This window comes from Bidens hawaiensis, unplaced genomic scaffold, assembly GCF_021521415.1.
Source record: "Bidens hawaiensis isolate Kalapana, Puna unplaced genomic scaffold, B.hawaiensis_p1.1 tig00004101_1, whole genome shotgun sequence".
NCBI classification, from domain to species: domain Eukaryota; kingdom Viridiplantae; phylum Streptophyta; class Magnoliopsida; order Asterales; family Asteraceae; genus Bidens; species Bidens hawaiensis.
Window position 1 is genome coordinate 711,577 of NW_027491241.1, and position 21,672 is coordinate 733,248.

Sequence of the window (21,672 nt, forward strand, 5' to 3'; positions counted from 1 at the left end):
ACGCCACCGGACCAATGCGCTCAGTTATCCGATACGGACCAACATATCGTGGGTTGAGTTTGTTTCGCTTACCAAAGCGAACCACACCTTTCCAAGGTGAGACTTTGAGTAACACCCGATCTTTCACTTGAAATTCGAGAGGTTTTCGGCGCTTGTCGGCGTAACTCTTTTGGCGATCTCGTGCTGCTACCATGCGATTTCGGATTTGAACAATCTTTTCCGAGGTTTCGAGTACCAGTTCCGGACCAGTGATTTGGCTATCACCCACCTCTGCCCAGCAGAGTGGTGATCGACACTTTCGTCCGTACAGCGCTTCAAACGGCGCTGCCTTAATACTTGCGTGGTAGCTGTTATTATACGAAAACTCTACCAAGGGTAAGTGGGGTTCCCAACTTTTTCCGAAATCTAAGACGCATGCACGCAACATATCCTCCAGGGTCTGAATAGTCCGTTCACTTTGCCCATCCGTCTGAGGATGGTATGCGGTACTCATGTCGAGACGGGTGCCCAGTGCGCTTTGCAGCGACTTCCAAAAGTGTGAGGTAAAACGAGAATCTCGATCGGAAATGATCGAGACAGGCATTCCGTGTCTCGACACTACTTCCTTCATGTAGACACGAGTCAGTCTTTCCATTTTGTCTGTTTCCTTAATCGCTAGGAAGTGTGCCGATTTAGTCAACCGGTCAACGATCACCCAGATGGTATCGCATCCCGTCGGTGTCCTAGGCAAACCCGTAATAAAATCCATTGAGATGTGTTCCCATTTCCACATTGGGAGTTCCGGTTGTTGCAGAAGACCAGATGGTTTCTGGTATTCTATCTTGACTCTGGCACAAGTCAAACATTTGCTCACGTAGGTGGCAATGTCGGCCTTCATGTTCGGCCACCAGTAAAGTGCCTTTAAATCATGATACATTTTATCTGAGCCAGGGTGGATAGAATATCGGGACTTGTGAGCTTCGTCCATCACTAGAGTTCTCAACTCTCCGTATCGTGGAACCCAAATCCGGTTCTCAAAATATCGGACCCCGTCCGATCTGGTTTCAAGTTGCTTGTTCATGCCCCGCATGAGTTCCGATGGAAGATTATCATCTTTCAAAGCTTCCAGTTGCGCATCGCGAATCTGATCGGGTAAGCTGGCATGAATCGTGAGTTGCAATGCTCTCACCCGTCTGGGTTTATCTGTTTCTTTTCTACTGAGGGCGTCGGCCACCACATTGGCCTTGCCAGGGTGGTACTTGATGGCACAATCATAATCTTTAAGCAGCTCGACCCAACGACGCTGTCGCATGTTCAGCTCCTTCTGATCGTAGATATGTTGGAGACTCTTGTGGTCGGTGTAAATGGTAAACTTGGTACCGTACAAGTAATGCCTCCATATCTTAAGAGCAAACACTACAGCTCCGAGTTCCAAATCGTGGGTCGTGTAGTTCTTCTCGTGAACCCGTAGTTGTCGAGAGGCGTAGGCTATAACCTTCTCGAGTTGCATCAACACACAACCGAGACCTTGTATAGATGCGTCACAGTGTACCTCAAAATTTTCCGTTCCCTCGGGGAGAGCTAAAATAGGGGCGCTACAAAGTTTGGTTTTTAACAGTTGAAAAGCGGATTCTTGCGCGTCACCCCAATTGTACTTAGTGCCCTTGTGGGTCAAAGCGGTGAGGGGTTGGGCAATCTTTGAAAATCCCTCGATGAAACGCCGGTAGTAGCCGGCCAGTCCTAGGAATTGTCGCACCTCAGTCGGAGTCTTAGGTGCTTCCCAGTTTTCGATGGCCTCTACCTTACCGGGATCGACATGGATACCATTCTCGTTGATCACATGTCCTAAAAAGTGAACCTCGCGAAGCCAAAATTCACATTTCGAGAGTTTAGCATACAATTGTTCCTTCTTCAGTAGTTCCAGAATTATCCTTAAGTGCTCTTCGTGGTCAGTCTCGTTCTTGGAGTAGACGAGAATGTCATCGATGAAAACAATCACGAACTTGTCGAGGTACGCCTTGCATACTCGATTCATGAGATCCATAAATACGGCTGGCGCGTTGGTTAGGCCAAAAGGCATAACCGAAAACTCGTAGTGACCATACCGTGTTCTGAAAGCCGTCTTTGAAATATCTTCTTAGCGCACTCTCAGCTGGTGGTAACCGGATCGTAAATCGATCTTCGAGTAGTAACTCGATCCCTGAAGCTGGTCAAATAAATCATCAATTCGGGGTAAAGGATAACGGTTCTTGACCGTCACCTTGTTCAACTCCCGGTAGTCGATGCACATTCGGAAAGTCCCGTCTTTCTTTCGGACAAACAAGACAGGGGCTCCCCATGGCGATGAGCTAGGTCGGATAAAACCTTTATCCAACAAGTCTTGCAACTGAGTGGACAACTCCTGAAGTTCCGCCGGTGCGAGCCGATACGGGGCTCGTGCTATGGGTGCTGCACCGGGTGTCAACTCTATTTGAAATTCGACCTGACGAATAGGAGGAAGTCCGGGCAAATCCTCCGGGAAAACTTCCGGAAAGTCTCGCACAACCGGTATGTCTTCAATTCGTTTCTCCTCCGCGGGTTTCTCAACAATCTGCGCCAAAATTGCCGGATGACCCTTTCGTAGATACTTCTGTGCCTTCATAAGGGTAATGACGCTGGTGGTCATGCCGCTTCTCTCGCCTCGGACCGAAATGATCTCGCCGGAAGGGGTGGTAATATGGACTATCTTATCATGACATATAATCTCCGCTCGGTTCTCGGATAACCAGTCCATGCCGACAACGACATCGAAACTACTAAGCGTAAAAGGAATAAGGTCGATGTCAAAGACATGACCTGACAGTTTCAACTTACATCCCGCAAGTATATGAGTTGTTATTACAGTTTTACCGTTAGCTAATTCAACAGGAAACTTAGCGTCTAACGGGGTTGGAGTAAGGTCTAAAAGTTGGCTAAAAGCTTTTGACACAAAACTCCTATCAGCTCCAGTGTCAAACAAAACAGAAGCAAAACAATCGTTTACAGGGAACTTACCAGACACCACATGCGGATCATTGCGGGCTTGACCCGATCCAATCACAAACGCTCTTCCTTTGCCATTTCCTCCACCATTACTGCCACTCCCATTACCCCCATTGTTGTCATTCTGTTTCAGCTTGGGGCAATCCTTCCGGAAATGGCCTTCCTGTCCACATTCAAAACATCCCTTCGTCGTCATCGGTGGCTTTGGAGCACCCTTCGCCGCAAGGTCAACTCTACATTCCTTCGCTTGGTGACCTATCTTTCCGCATCTTTGACACTTGACACGGTCACACTGGTCAACATGATGAAAGTTGCACCGGTTGCACTTTGGATATTTCCCAGCATACCCGCTCGAAACCTGCCCGCTACCGTTGTTGTTGTTGTTGTGATTCTGAGTGTTAAAACTCCGAGTGAATTCGGGCTTACGGTAGTGTTGTTGCGGTGGGAGGTTTGAGGATGAAGATCTGGTGTTGTCAAACTTTCTCTTCCCGCTGTTCGGGTTGCTGTTGTTGTTATTGTCGTTACTCTGGTTGTCACGGGCTTTAACAGTCGAACCCCTCGGTGGTAACGCACCCTGGGTCACAGCCTGATCCGTCAGTTTGTGAGCCAAACGGATCGCTTGTTGGATCGTGGCTGGTCTGGAAGACGTCACCATATCCTGAATCTGTGGTGCTAACCCATCAATGTACATCTCTATCCTCTTGCTCGGCGGATCCACCATCCGCGGACACATCACAGCCAACTCGTGCGAACGAGTAGTGTAGGCTTCAATCTCCGAACCCACCATCTTCAACGACCAAAACTCCGACTCTAACTTCGAAATTTCTTCCCTCGGACAGTACTCCTCTCGCATCATGCCTTTGAATTCCTCCCAGTTCATCGCGTTAGCCAGTTCCAATCCAAGGATCTGGACGTTCGAATTCCACCAAGTGAGGGTAGAATCCTCAAGTGTCCCAGCAGCGAATTTGACCCTACTGGCAGGGGGACAATTACACATTTCAAAGGCCGACTCGGCCTTCTCAGCCCAACGCAGGAAGCCTATAGCTCCCTCAGTGCCCTTAAACGTACTGGGCTTGCAGTCTAGGTAGTTCTTGAAGGTACATGTTCCATTCGGACCTCCTGTTTGATTTTGAACGTGTGCAGCTAAAGCGGCAGCAACATGGTCATTCAGCAGAGTTTGGAGTTCAGCTGCAGTCATGCTGATGTTACCACGTCCTCGTCCAGCGTTTCTTCCGGCCATTTCCTAGAATCACAGTATAAAATGTTAAACATGAATTTTTCTTTCATATACAACACACCATACATGTAATAAAAGATAGGTAAGAAAGAAAAATAAGAAACAACATCACATCACAACCACATATTAGTCTAAATAAAAATTCATGATTAAAACCATTGTATTCGCTACAAAGTATTTCCAATCAATCCTTAAAATCATAGAAAAATAATAGTTCGGATGGAGACAACCCCTCCATCTAAGTGTCATTATCACTAGATGTCGTCATCTGAGGACACCTCTGAATGTGCCTCCTCCTCAGCCGGTTCTTCCTCCGGTTCTTCTTCGGGTTCCTCCTCGGGATCTTCCTCGGGATCTTCCTCAGGCTCCTCTTCGGGATCTTCTTCAGGTTCTACTTCAGGCTCTGCCTCGGGCTCGGCCTCGGGCTCTGCCTCAGGTTCTGCTGCGTTCTGAGCGAGTTGCATTTGTAGGATATCGCAACGTTCTAACGCTATTTCGGTTCGGGTCCTTGCTTCTTGGATTTGCTCTTTCAAGTCTATCATTTCGGCTTACATCTTCATCATAACCTTCATCTGTTGATCACTAGCCCCTTGCATATCTTTCATTGCCGCCGCCATGCGGGCAATCTCCTCCTTATTCTCGGTTTCGTCTTTTAACAATCTGGAAACGTTCTCTCTCGTGTAGCGCATGTAACCCACATCACGCTCCAAACAAGAGACGACAGCTGCGAGCACTCGCTCCACGGGTTCGGTTATGGGTGGTAGGGTGTTAGGGTAAGCAGGGTGGTTCGGGTGAGGCAATGGGGGAACTTGTTCACGGTAGACCATACGTCTGATCATGTTGGGGTACCACTCCCAGCTAACGTCGTTTTCATACAAGCCTCCGGATAGGCGGTACCTCTTCGGTGCCGGAGCTTCGAGTTCCGGGACTACACGGGGTGGCGAGGCAGTAGGTAACTGCGGTTCCTTCCCGTGAGCATGCGTCATCGAATCGGATGATGATGAGGGTGGCGTCGACATTCCTACAGGTAAGCCGTGTATATGCGCGCGTATGAGTGAAAGAGGTAAATAATAAGATTTCAAGACTACACAAACCTATGCAGTGCGTATCATTATAACTAATGGGTCGTCGCGGTTATAGTCTAGTATGCATGCAGCTTCTAGTTCGCTATAACCAATGGCTCTGATACCAATCTGTCACACCCTCAGAATCCACTAACGGAGTTTTACTGTCAGAGGGTGTGAACTGGCAGGATCGGAATCATTAGTTATAATCAAACCAAAGAAAAACGTTTAAATGTAAATAAGTGCGGAAGCGTAAAACCTTAATTCAAAAGTTGCGTCACGCAGGACGACTTAAAACCAAATATAACTGTTAAAATTAAGTTTGCAGAATAAAGATGTTTTCAATTAATGCATGCTCCTAAACCGCGCGCCCGCCTCGGCTACCTGAGAATAACATACTAAAAGTGTCAACACAAGGTTGGTGAGTTCACAAGTTAAATAAGATAAATCGTTTAGCGTTTTTCGTAACCTCGTTACGGCGTTTAAGTGTTGCGTAACCACGTTACGACGTTTAAGTGTTGCGTAACCACGTTACGACGTTTAAGTGTTGCGTAACCACGTTACGACGTTAAAGTGTTGCGTAACCACGTTACGGCGTTTCAGTGTTTTGCATTACCAGATAGTGTTATGTCAAATTATATGTCGATAGGTAGCTAATCTATACAACAAGTATCGCTAAGTGGTTCGCGACCGAAGCTGACTGTTTATCAAGTGCCCGTCACCAGGTCATTCCAGACCATGGTAAGTGTTAGCCAAAATTACACCCACTCAACCTCCAGTTGAGCTTAGCGTCGGGTGGGGTTTGTCAAACCCAGTAGTACTACTCAACAGTGACTCGCTATTCCAAATATTAACCGGTCCGATGTGTGGGACTTCAAATGTTACGTTTGCCGCTTAGCCTTTACAAGTGATATATAATTTATAACAAAATCTTAAATATGCGTTTATCTCAGAAAATACGTTTATCGGAGTATGTTATCTCCCCCAAGTGAAAAACGTTTGAAAACAGTTCAAAGAGCGGGGTAAGTGAAACTCACTGTTTGCGAAGACTATCCCGATCTAGATCACCAAGTGATGCGCGTCGTAGAAACTCTCTAGCGTTCTAAATAACAAAGAGATTTTCTAAGTATCGGTACGTTTAACGAGTCTCTAGACTCGGCACATAATACCTATGCACGTAACAGATTTCGTGTTTCGTTTGTGAATCGTGTGTGACTTAAACAAGTACAATTGTGATACGATACATGAGTGAGCAATTTCTTTCGTGTCACGTACTAATAATGTATACCACTAGCAATTTCTCCCCGTAAGGGCAATTTGGTCACACATAACAATTAACTAGCAATCATTCCCGTAAGGGCAATTTGGTCAACAAACAAAGACTAACTAACCATTATTCCCCATAAGGGCAATTTGGTCAATTCATGGCAATCAACTAACAACTATTCCCCGCAAGGGTATTTTGGTCAAAATACAACAATTATATAAAAACTATCATATTTCATGCATTCCTACACAACTCAGCAGCTAGTTTCGTTATGACAGAATTTCTACTCGAAAGATTGCACTAGTTCACCGAGCATAACGTCTCAATTAATTCCCCAAAAATTACCACAGAAGCATACATATCTTAGGTTTCCAGAACATATTTTATCTTATTTTTATTCCACATATTTTTCTTATAATGACCAAAACATTACAGCTAACTCATATCAGTCAGATTCATGCGCAACAAAATGTTATTTGCAATTCCCGTTAAACGAAAAATCCAATAAATGCAAGACCACTTGGGTTTGGTTCCTAACTCAATGAGTCAACTTCCAGAAGTGGAACCAACCCAATTGGTCTCGTAGTTCATGAGATATAACATTTACAACATAACCTAACAGCAGGTCTAACAGCTCAGCTTTGCACCACGTTTTTGTAAAATAATAAAAGTACACTTATACTTGTCCAAAAATTACAAACTTATACTTCATGGAAACTAGACTCAACCTAGTTTACTGCAGTACCCACAATCTCAACCAATTTTCACGTTTACACTTCGTTACAGTCACTTGAACATCGTACACACATTCTGTCCAGATTCTGTTCACCTCAAAACTTAACAATTTCACTAGCCATGGATCACAAATAACTCATGTAACATGCTAGACACTAATACTACTATCCATGCATCTCAATTACACCATACATACAAGATTAGGGTTTGTGTTCTAACTCAAATCAAAGACAACAATGAATCATGCAACAACATCAATCTAGTTATCAATCCATTATCCAACTAACAACAATCATATTAATCACATACATGCACATAATCGGCCGATTAGGGTTTATACTTAACCCATTAAACATCAAAATTAAACATCAAAGAGGTAAGAGGTGATCAAGTATACCTTCCTAGCACCTAGTTCTTGGATTAATCACTTGATTTGATGTGTGTATGTGTGAGGGTTGTGGACGGCAGCCGTGAGGGAGCAAGGAGGGAGGCCGATCGGGTTGTAGGTTAATAATAATAAGTTAGGGTTTAGTGTTAAGGTTATATTTATAATAATACAAGTTACACTCTAGTCCCTAATCTTTCAAGTGTTACATCTCTAGCCTAAACTAGTTGGTTCTTGTTTCTTGTTTAACATTCCACATAACAATCAAGTAACACACATATACCTAACACATAATAATCACATAATTAGTGTTTTAACGTTTGTCGTTTATTTATCAATCGTATTCGTCAACTCGTTTGCGTTTCGGTGCAAATCCCGAAAGACTACACATGTAGTAAGTGTTAAGCGTCATTTTAACCCTAGTTTAAATGTAATGAAGTGTGCGTTATAGATTCAACGATCTTAAGTTTGAATTGACGGAGTTGAGTTAACGGGGTTAACCTGAAATTGACGATTGTCACAAGAATGGACCGTCCAAGTTGTCCTCCACATAAATGTGGCATATTTAGAATTGGGCTTCATCGAATACACCGATTCTAATACAAAATTTACGAAAAATAAAGTCCAATCATTAATTCAAAAAGCGTGTGCAATGTTAATAGCAAATTATAAATTGATAGAACTATAAACTTCATAAATTGTGTCATAAAAGATAGTGTGAACTCGATATAAAATACAAATGATGTGATTGCTTATGAATATTTGCTTTTCCTAAATGCCATGAGTGTCTACTTTTGAATACATGATAATTAATATATATATATATATATATGCAAGAGATGGTTCATGCGAGAAGTTAAGTTACAGCGAGAAGTGCGAGAAATTAATCTGGGTCACTCATCTAATTTTTAATCTTCCAACATTAAAATATATGAAAAGGGTATTAAAATAATATAAATATATTCTCTCTCTAATTAATATATATAATTAAACCACATTGGTTGCATCTCTAACTAATATAATTAATCTAATAACAATAACTAAAAGATTTAAAAAATTAATAAACTCATAATACAATAAATTTATCTTTATAATTTTTTACCCTATCTTTTAAGTTCACTCTACACAACTATAATTTTTTCCTACACCTCTTCAAAATTTTCCTACACGTTTTAATTTTTTTCCTACACATTTTCAATTTCTTCGTACCTATGCTTTTCGTCTTACACATTTTCAATTGTTTCCTTCGCATATTCAGTTTCTTCCTACACATCATTAATTTTCTCTTACACATCTTAATTTATTTCTTGCACATATTTAATTTTCTCATACACAACATATTTTTTTCCTACACAACTACATTATCTTCAGTTATTTCCTACACATATTCAATTTATTCCTACACATCATTAATTTACTATAAAAGGGTTTCATAAATAAATGATACACTATAACCCATTTAAAAGCTATCTGGATTTGGTGACCCATGACCCACTTTTTTTACTATAAATTTTTTTATTAATTATTAATAATATCTTTTTCTTTTAAAATTGAATCTTAAATTTTAGTATATCCCTATTTTATTGGATGTTCATATCAAATAATTGGTAAGATTAATTTTTAATTTAATGAGATGTTATAACCTGTTTAAGTGCTATCTGGCTTTGCTAAGACCCATACCCATGAATTTGGGTTAAATCAATGAGAGGCCTCCATTTACAAATCAAGCAATCTAGTGGCTTCCATAAAAGGAGGGAGCGACCACATCACGACACAAAAGATTTTAGGGTTTTCGTTTATATATATTACTAGATTTTATCCCCCGTATTACGGGGGTTGTTTTACATGATTCGTTTTTAATATTTATATATGTATGTTTGGATTTTAATTTTTATTTATTATAAGAAAGTTAATAATTAATATACTTGAGGTTTGATGATAAAATGGTTTCACAAATAAATGATATGTTATAATCCGGTTTAAAAGCTATCTGGGTTTGGTGATACTCATTACCCGTTTATTTTCTTTATTCTAAAATTGTTTCTTAATTATAGATAATAACTTTTTTTTAAATAAAATAGAATATTAATTTTTAGTATATCCATATTTTATAAGATTTTCCTATCAATATTTTATGAGATTAATTTTTAATATAATGAGATGTTATCACACTTAAAGAGCTATCTGGGTTTCGTGAGACCTTTACCCGTGAATTCAGGTCAAATGCGTGATAAACCTTCATTTACAAATAAAGAAATCTGATGGCTTGAGAGAATGATTATTTTACATTTTTTGTTTTTTAATATTTATTTTTTGGATTTTAATTTTCTTTATTGTAAGAAAGTTAATAATATACTTAGTGTTTGATGATGAAAGAGTTTCATAAATAAATAATATGTTATTTAAAAGCTATTTGGATTTGGTGACCCATGACCCGCTTATGTTTTTTACTATAAAATTGTTTAGTAATTATAAATAATGTCTTTTTCTTTTTAATTTGGATATTAAATTTTAGTATATCCCTATTTTATAGGATTTTTACATCAAATAATTGGTAAGATTGATTTTTAATTTAATGAGATGTTATAACCCGTTTAAGAGCTATCTGGTTTTGGTAAGACATAAACCCATAAATTTGGGTTAAATCAATGAGAGACATCCATTTAAAAATTAAGCAATATGGTGGCTTCCATAAAAGGGGGGAGCGACCATATCGCGACACGTAGGATTTTAGGGTTTTGGTTTATATATATTATAAATAGATAGATATAGATATATTCATCGAATACACCGATTCTAATACAAAGTTTATTAAAAATAAAGTCCAATCATTAATTCAAAAAGCATGTGCAATGCTTATATAATAGCAAATTATAAATCGATCATGGAAGATTAAAATAACCAAAACCCTATAAACTTCATAAATTGTGTCATAAAAGATAATGTGAACTCGATATAAAATACAAATGATGTTATTGTTTATGAATATTCGCATTTCCTAAATGCCATGAATCTCTACTTTTGAACACATGAGAATTGAAAATTGTGTATATATATTCTTTCTAAAATACAAAGGCAATAGCAAGCGGCTAGATACCCAAATTCACCACACAACATGAAACTAACATACAAAAAGCTAACCATACGTTTATTCTTCACTCACCTAATTGGGGCATTATAGGAGCGAAACTAACATACAAAAAGCTAACCATACGTTTATTCTTCACTCACCTAATTGGGGCATTATAGGAGCGTTTTATGGATAGATAAAGCCCGTACATCATCTCCCAGGGCATTATGTGACGTTATAAAGGCTTGGGCGTTTTTACAATAAAACTCATATGTGTCTTTAAGTGGTAAATAATTGAAGAGTATTAAGAGATATTATATATCCATTTCACAAGCTTTTTTTTAATTATAAAAGGTGATAATTATACAACGGAAAATGCCTCTTAAAGGACATTAACCATTACTCATAGCCTAAACTAACGAGTGTAAACAATCATAAACAATGATATAACTATAAATTTCTATTCTCTTAGTTTGGTACTTGCTGTAATTATTATGTGTAAGTACGTGGTAGTCAAAAAACACATCATTAGTTTTTCTATACCGTTTTCTGTTTATTTGTTGTTACGTTATTGATTTCTGTATTAATTCTTCATATCTAAAATTGTGAATCTTAGTATACGGTATTACATGCCCAAAAGTATTAAAGGTCATTAATTTTATAGTTTCTTATCAAATTCATTTGAAATCTATACCTATTCTCAATTTTTTTTTTTTAAATTTCTGTATTTACCCTCTTTTCTAGCATTTCTTTTTATATAAAAACTTATATATTTTCCTTATAATGAGCTCTATCTAAAGCTTCTATCAACAGTTGTCTGATCTGTAAAAGCAAGAATGAGTTAACTCACATTGATGTTGTGCATTTGATTTGTAGGGAATTAAGTAATCTAAATAAGAGGAAGTCATATTTGCCATTTGATAAACAATTTTTTATCACTAGAAATGGTAAAACCGTCATGCCTTTTGGATTTAAATTTTATATCACTATGTTAGAAATAGTATAATTACTTCCCATTAAGTTCTTGAACCTTTTCTTTTGTACATGAGTTCTTTGACTTCTTTATAGTGAAGACTAACTGTATTTTTGTGTCTGACACTAACATAATAAGAATTTTAGTTTTGTGACCTTAAAATTATGGACGGATTTGTACGAAATATGTTTCTAGCAATCTTTTGTTATGAAATTGGATCAATGAATCAATATCAAGAACAATCAACACTACTATTATTATCATGAATTGAAATTACAGACTATTGTGATTGATTACAGAGAAAAACAAGAAAACGAAAGTAAAACCCTAACTACGTGATTAGCCCCCTTTTATCAACCTCTAACAGCTATAACAAACTTAATTACACTATTAACAACATCAGTCCCTGAACTATAGAAAAGTTACACACCTACCCAATACATTTATAACACAATTCTTAAGTTTATGACACACCTGCCCAATACATTTATGACACAACTCTTAACAATCTCTACCTTGTCATCAATGCTCTCCAATGTTTAAAAGATCTAAACAAAATTGAAACTTTGAACCTGGCAACACCTTAGTAAACATGTCAGCACCATTTTCCATTGTATCTACTTCTTTAATCATCACTTCTTTTGCTCTAACAATATCCCTTATAAAATGAAACTTAACATTTATATGTTTAGTTCTTTCATGATAAACTACATTCTTTGTAAACTGCACTGCACCCTGATTATCATAAAAAACTATCGGTTAGACCAAACTACCCCTCATCTCAGAAATAAAACCTTTAAGCCACAATGCTTCTTTAACTGCTTCAGTAAGAGCTACATACTCAGCCTTTGTGGTAGAAAGAGCTACAATCTTCTGTAAGGAAGCTTTCCAACTAATCAAAGATCCCCAAACTGTAAAAGCATAACTTGTCATAGGCTTACCATTATCCAGATCTTTAGCAACGTCTGAGTCTGCATATCCATCAACCCCTTTATCAATAGAACCTTTTCCAAAAATTAAACCAACACCTTTGAAACCTTGAAAATACCTCAATATCCATTTTACAGCCTCCCAATGACTCTTACCAGGCTTTGAAATATATCTACTAACTAGACTAACTGCATATCCCAAGTCAGGCCTAGTACATACCATAAGATACATCAAACTCCCTACAACATTAGCATAAGGCATATTACTCATAAAAACTTCATCCTCTTCTGATACAGGACTGTCCTTATCAGAAAGTTTAAAATGAGTAGCTAATCGAGTACTAACTGCTTTACAATGACTCATAGCACAATTTGACAATACCTTATTAGTATAAGCATTCTGAGTCAAGTATAACAAATCTTGATCTCTGTTTCTGGTAATCTCCATACCCAAAATCCTTTTTGCTTCACCAAGCTCTTTCATGTCAAATTCCCTTTTTAACAAATCTTTAGTATCTTGAATTACTTGTTTGTCTTTACAAGCAACCAACATGTCATCTACATACAACAATAGATAGACATACTGACCATCTTTATACTCTTTGAAGTAAACACAGCTATCAAACTTACTTCTATTAAAACCATTAGTCACCATGTATTGATCAAAGCTCAAATACCGTTGCCTAGGCGACTGCCTTAACCCATATAAAGATCTTAACAACAAACAAACTTTCCCGTTTTGCCCCTCAACCTCAAAACCTTGTGGTTGATGCATATATATCTTTTCTTCCAAATTTCCATGAAAAAATGTTGTCTTTACATCAAGTTGTTCCAGTTCATAATCTTCTTGAGCTGTTAATGCCAATATTAACCCAATAGAATCTGCAATCTCACAACAGGTGAATAGATCTTATTATAATCTATTCCAGCCTTCTGTGAGAATCCCTTTGCTACTAGCCTTTCTTTATACCTAGGCTGCTTTCCTGGCATTCCTTCCTTGATCTTGTAAATCCAATTGCAGGATACAAATCTTTGTTTCTCAGGCTTATCAACCAATAACCAAGTCCCATTCTTATTCAAAGAATTCATTTCTTCATTCATAGCTTGCAACCATTTATCCTTGTCTATTGAATTTATTGCTTCAGAATATGACAATGGTTTAGTTAAACTTTCCTCTTGTGCCACACTAAGTACAAATGCTGATATATCATCAACATCTCTGTATTTTAAAGGAGGAATTACATGCCTTCTTTCTCTATCTCTAGCCAAACTATACCCTGTCTGACTCATATTTCAAGAATTACCCCTGTCTTCATTTTCAGTAGAACTAACTGCACTTCCATGTTCATATACTTCTTTAATGGGCTCCACCTCAACTTGAACCCTTTGATCAATCTTACTTTCACCAGTTGACCCCTTAATAACATCTTTGTACATAACATCTTCTTGAAACACAACATTTCTACTGACTATAACCCTGGGTCCTTCACCATCAAGTCTCCATAGTTTATATCATTTAACTCCGTCGGGATATTCAATCATCACACATTTAACAGCTCTTGGTTCCAGTTTTCCTTGGCTAATATGTGAGTAAGCCAAGCAGCCAAAAGTCTTTAAATTACTATAATCAGTTTTAACACCTGACCATTTCTCCATAGGAACCATCATATCTATTGCACTAGATGGAGTCCTATTAACTAGATATGTTGCAGTCTTCACAGCTTCTGCCCAAAACCCTTTGGGCATCCCTGCAGATATCAACGTACATCTAACCCTTTCAAGTAAAGTCCTGTTCATTCTTTCTACTAATCCATTCTGCTGAGGAGTTCCAGGAATGGTTAAATGCCTTGCTATTCCTCTGTCCTTACAGTAGTTATTAAACTCACCACTACAGAAATCTAATCCATTGTCAGTTCTTAGTTTCTTAACTCTTCTTTCTGTCTGTGTTTCAACTAAAATTGCCCAATCTTTGAACATACTAAAGGCATCAGACTTATTCTTTAGAATATATACCCATACTCTTCTTGAATAATCATCAATGATAGAAAGAAAATAAGAAACTCCACCTAAAGACTTATGTTTTGTAGGTCCCTAACAATCAGCATGTACATAATCCAATACTCCTTTGGACTTATGTATCCCTTTAGGAAAACTAACCCTTTTAGCTTTACCTAAAATACAGTTTTCACAAGATCCTACATCACAACGTACAAGATCTTTTATTACCTCTTGCTACTTTAGTTCCATCGGGCCCATTTCACTTACATGGCGAAGCCTATTATGCCACAATTTTGCAATATTGACTGTTTTGCCCTTAGCAACTGAAACAATCCCCAATATTGCAGTCCCATCTAAAACATAGATGCTATTTTCCCCTCTGGATCCATACGTTACAACCATTGAGCCCTTTATCACCCTGGCTTTGCCATTCTTCAAACTCACACCATATCCATTTCTTTCAAATGTACCAAATGAAATTAAATTTTTGGTTAATGATGGGATATACCTAACATTGGTTAACTCAACCTCTGTTCCATTATCCAAACTTAAAGCTACAATACCATGTCCCTTAATGGAGCATGTTCTATCATCACCTAGCTTTACTACCCCAAGATCCTCTAATTTCAAATCCTTAAAACCTTCTCTATTAGGTGTCCTATGGTATGAACACCCTGAATCCATAATCCAACCACCATTACAACTATCCTTAGATACTACACATACATCTGCACTGTCATAACCATCCAAAGGATCATCTACATTGTTACCTTGAGGCTTAGAAGAACCTTCTGATTTCTTCTTCTTATTTCTTTCAGGATAATCCCTCTTTAAGTGTTTATCCGAATTACAAATAAAACACCTCATGATTCTTTTTGGTTTTGACTTAGACCTTCCTGCACCTTTTGTTCTTTGACTCCTCTGTTCTAGTCTTCCTCTTACAAATAAGCCATCACCCATATCTTCTTGAGTTTCCACCCTTTTATTCAGTTCTTTGGAATTTAGGGCAGCAAGAACATCTTCCATGGATAGTGTATCCCTCCCATACATGAGAGTATCCACAAAATGTTCATAGGTTGAAGGCAAAGATGAGAGAAAGATGATTGCCTGATCTTCATCTTCTAATTCAACTTCAATATTCTCTAGATCAAGAATTATTTTGTTGAATTCATTAGTATGACTTTCTAATGACTTACCCGGAGTCATTTGGAAAGTGTAGAGTCTTTTCTTCAAATATAGCCTATTTGCTAGTGATTTGGTCATGTACAGGGTTTCAAGTTTTGCCCAAACTCCAGTCGCCGTGATTTCCTTTGAGACTTCACGAAGAACACGATCACCGAGGCTTAAAATGATTGTTGAATGTGCCTTCTCTAAGATATCTTTCTTTTCTTCATCTGTAAACCCTTCTGGCATGTTTGGCTCTCCTGACAAGGCATCGGAGATACCTTGTTGAACCAGTAGAGCCCTCATTTTCACCCTCTAGAGCGAGAAATCATTCTTACCATCGAATTTCTCCAATTCGAACTTCGTTGACACCATCTTGATTGACTTCAGCGGAACAAATGATCAATTTCTTTAGATTCGAGCCAACGAGGCTCTGACATAGGCTGTCGCGGTCTACTCAAACAATTAATTTTAAGACTTAAATACCTATAATAAGTACGGGTAAGTAAGGTCGTCTCCTCAGGGACTCAAGGAAAGTGCTAATTTTAATACTACTAATTTAATTATTAAACTAAGTCGGACAGACGATGTCAAGCGGTTTTTAGAAAAAGATTAATTAAAACTAAATAATTACTTAAAAACGATTTGTAAATAATATTAATGAAAAGCTTTCATTCTAGGTTCGGGTTATGTGTTCCATACGTTAATCACAGATTCTCTCGTCTTTGGTGTTATAATAATTGCTAGTCCTATGGTTTGATTTATGATGATAAACGATACCCTAACCGAATTGTTGACACAAATGAAACCGGACTCCACAATTGTCAAATCTATGTCTAGGAAAACAAACTCAATGATAAGGTTTGATGATTTTAGTTCAATGACACAACAGCTTAAACCCTAAATGTTGGTGAACAACCAAACAAACGTTACACAACTCAATAATCGCAAACACAAACTTTAATCAACCAAACAACTAATTAAGCAAGACAAATTCATATAAAATCAATCAAGCTATAACGATTAAACATAAGAATCTTATCATAACAGTATTTCACACAAAACCTTAGCCTAGAACGAACAAAAACTTAGCCAAGCATCGACATATTGATTATATCACTTATCTTGATGAACATGCAAACCCGAGATGAACCGGAAGCCTTAGAATGATGGAAAATCGTCCTAAGCAGCCTCTTTTGCCTTTGGAAGTCATCAAAAACCGATTGGGGAGGTTAAGAGGTTTATATAAGGCAAACCTAAATTTTTGGCCGACTTAAGCATCTTCGTGTATCGCGAAGATGATAGGCGCGCTTCTTCGCGTATCGCGAAGGACAAAATAGTCGCGGCCTGATTTCTGCAACTTCGCGTATCGCGAAGTTGCCGTTCTTTGCATCTTCGCGTATCGCGAAGATGTAAAACTTTAGATTTTTTTATTTAATCTTCTTGAATGCCTCGTGATGCGTGCACGTCCAATCTCTCACTTCTCGATCTTCATTCAAAGCCCGTAAATATCCTCGTTAAGCTCTAAAGCTTCCAATGTTTTGAAAACACATAACAATGCTTGAAGTACCAATGTTCATTCGATTATTTAACTAAAATTAACTAATTAATATATAAAATAAACCAACTTTTACCCAACCATCAGGCTCTGATACCAATTGTTATGAAATTGGATCAATGAATCAATATCAAGAACAATCAACACTACTATTATTATCACGAATTGAAATTACAGACTATAGTGATTGATTACAGAGAAAAACAAGAAACGAAAGTAAAACCCTAACTACGCATTGGAGACTTTAACGAGCATGGAATGATATCTTGAGATGACCGGAGCATAACTTGAAGTCTTTGGAAGTGTTAGAAGGATTTGAGAAGAGTTTGGATGAGAAACATAAAGCCGATGCTATGAAGCAACTTGGGTTCAATTCCCTGTTTTAGTAGTTTTTCTAATTTTATATTTCATTTTCTTTTCAAATTGGTTGTATAAGTTTTAGAAAACGTCACCCGATAGAAATCAAATTTAATTGATTTCATGAAATATACATATACATCTTCTTATATTTAATTAAGTGGTGTTTGCATTTGTAGTCAGTAAATATATGCTTTCATCATTTTAATGACTATTTTAGTTTCAACATAAACAATAAACATTGCCTTTATTATGAGTGTTGATTATTTGAAAAATTTTTGCATTTGTTACATTGAAAGGGAGCTCCTTCAAAAAGTTGCGGTCGAAGATGTAATGCAACATTTTTAAAAGATGAAAACTCATACAGAACAACTATAGAGTGTTATTTTCTTTTTTAATTCAAAAACACCATCGTATTTATATCATGTGTTTTCTAATTTCTAATAACGATTTTGTTTTTAGTTATTATGTCATATTTTTTTATGTCCATGACCTAAACCGAACGACCCGAACCGTCAAAACGACCAGACAATACACATTTAGGTTACTTTGAATCGATACGAACGATGAACCCACTGGCAAAAAATTGTTGGATCCGCCGCTGATTAAACATGCTTTTGTATTTATTTTCAGTTATGTATGTTTATGTATATATATATATATATATATATAGGGAGAGGATTAAAAGAAAACTCACCTTTAAAGAGAAAACTAAAAAACTCCTAAAAACTTTTAAAGAATTATTTTTAATTAAAAATAAAAAAATATTTTCAAAATTCTGTTTTTGCCATTATTCTTATATTTTCTTATATTTCACTCAAAAAATAAAAAAAACAAAAAAAAACCGTTGTAATGCACATACGTATTACTATGCGATAGCGTTGTATTACACATGTGTATTACTATGTACTTTTGAGTTTAATAGTGTTTTATTGCATATATTCAATATTTGTGTATTGTATGTGTGTAATAGTGTTGTATTATATAGAAAAAAAATAATAATAAAATAAAATTCGATGTGGTGCACATGTGCGTTAATGTTGTATTACACATATGTACTATTGTGTATTCGATGTGTGTATTAGTCTTATATTGCATATATAAAATAGTGTGTATCAAATATGTGCAATAGTGTTGTATTATATGCAATACAAACACTTTTGCATATATGCAATACATACTATTACACATGCGCACTATACCAACGAGGTTATCCACAAGTTTTTTTTTTTGAACCAATAACAATATATAAAAATAATGGAAAAAAAAGAAACTACAAAAAAAATTTAAAAAAAGTTAAAAATAGTTTTTTTAGAAGTTTTTATGAGTATTTAAGTTTTCTCTTTAAGAGGAGTTTTTACTAGAACCCACCCCTATACATATATATATATATATACATATATATATATACATATATATATATATATATAGTTATGATGCGTGTTCGAAAAAACTTGCATATATTTGTTGTGTTTTTAGTGTTAAGGAAAATCCAGATTTTTTTTATAAAACGAGTCAGATGCCTTTAGCAGCGACAAAGTCGGTGCTATTACTCTTTGGGAGTTCGCCGGAAAAGTATTAGCGGTGACTAATTAGCGGCGAATTTGACTTTAGTGACCACACCTTTTAGCGGAGACATTATTAGTGGTGACAGATCATCAATAGCAACTAAGAACTAGCGGCAACTCAACAGCGGCGACATGTTGTCGCTAGTACTTTTAGCGGCGACATTTGGGGCTTTAGCAACGAATTTTGTCGTCGTTAAAACTTAAACGTTTTGTAATGATGTTGACAATAAGGGCACATAACTCCTCAGAAACCGTTATGTGTATGTTTAGTAGTGATGACTCAGGATGAGGCATACTGAGTTTGTTGAAAGGATTGGTGATTGTGTCTTAATGGTTTATGAAAATTCTTTCGAGTCTGTAAGCATCATTCACCAGCTTTAGCTAATGTATTTTAAAAAGTGTTTTCAAGTAATTAGGAGTAAGTTAACTACAAGGATTGAAAGTGAGAGCAATAGAAGAATCTTTAGGCGATACATACTCCTCGTGGTTCGACACCCTACTTACCCTAACTAGTTTAAGGTGATTAGGACACTGATTTATATTGTTTTTGACTAGATAGCGACAGTGTAGCATCAAAATGGCGCCATTGCCAGGGAGTTAGTGCGCTTAGTGTTTTTGTGATTAATTTATTTCTTTGTTTAGTTTAGTTTAATTTAGTTTTTGTTTTTAATTTTGGTTTAGTTTTATTTTCCCGTTTTATACGGGGTGTGTTAGTTGTGCAGGTAACAGGTTTATGCACACCCGCAATTCAAGAAGAGGTTCTCCATTGATTTATGAGCCAGAGATTGAACGTTTAGCTCGGCAGAACCGAGCTCAGATCAGGCAGCCAGACATGGAAGGTCAGAACCAAAACCAGAATTAAAACCAAAACCCACCACCCGAGATCAATATTTTCCAACCCGAGCCTAACCCACCGAATAACCAAAATCCACCCAATAAAGACTAGTTACCACCAATAAACACAAATCAGCAACCCCAAAATTCAGCCCGACAATCCAGAAACCGAAACCGAAACCATGACAAACCCTGGCCATCAGCCCCGAACAATACCCCTCTTCACCGACAGCCGATTATTCGAGATTTTGACCATGTCAGTATTCATACTGAATATGTAGAAGAGGGAGATGAGGAGGAATGGGAACTGAGGAATGAAGGCAGTAATGGGGATGATTGGAGAATTAGAAGGAATAACGGGTTTGAACCGAGAAATGAAGACGCGGGTTTGCATGTTGAAGATGTTGAGGAGGTTGAGGAACTGGTCAGGGTGAGAGGTGACAGGTGGAGGAACATAAACCAAGACAGAGATGGAGTTGGAAGATATCGGGAGGAACGAAGACATCCAATTCAAGTTAACCGACCAGCTTTTGAGGAACCGAGGGCCAGACGAAGGAATTATGGGCCTCCGATTCAGGGTGTTAATAGTCGGTTCAGACCGGCTATTTCAGATGGTGCCTCACCGATTGTCCCACAGGTTCACATACTGGGACAACCGACATTCAAATCTCGTCCGTCCTACATTAACATAGTTCCCCACTTTCACGAACTGGGATCTGAAGACCCGTATTCACACTTGTCAGATTTTTCAGCTATTTGCGGGTCTAGCGGTGACGGTACATACGATTAGGATGAGGTTCGGTTGCGGTTGTTCCCGTTTTCACTAAAAGACAAAAAAAAACACTGGTTCAACTCGCTACCGATGCACAATATTGAGAGCTGGGGTAAGATGCAGCAGGTTTTCCTTAACGAGTATTATTCACAGTCAAAGACCATCGAGGCCCGAAGGGAGATTCGACATTTTTCACAGTTACCGAGTGAGTTATTTCATGAGTCCTTTACTCGTTATAAGGAAATGATTAGGAAGTTCCCACACCATCAGATCGAGTTGTGGGAATTGGTTAAGTTTTTTATTGACGGGTTGACATATGAGGACAGAAAATATTTGAAGGCTTCTTGTAATGGTCAGTTGTTTAATCAGCCTGAGGAGGATAACTGGGATTTTTTGGAGTTTATGTGTGAAGACTCCAAGTCAGAGGAAGCTGCAGAACGAAGACGGAAACAGGTGGTCACCAGATCAATTAAATCAGCCTCGAGTAAATTAGAGAGAATTGTGGAGTTGGAAAGAGAACTCGCAGGTTATAGACGAGAGAAAAAGAAAGAGGTTGGTAAAGTCGGGGTGAAGTTCCCGGTTTGTGCAGAGCCTGGTGAGTTGGGGCATAAGATAGAAAATTGCCTCTAGTTTGATGAGGACGAGTATCCCGACGAGGAGAAGGTTAGTTATGCGTACGGGGATTCCAAAGGCCAAGGGTTTAATTCAAACACCTATCACCCGGGCCTGAGAAACCACCCGAACTTCAGTTACGGGAACGC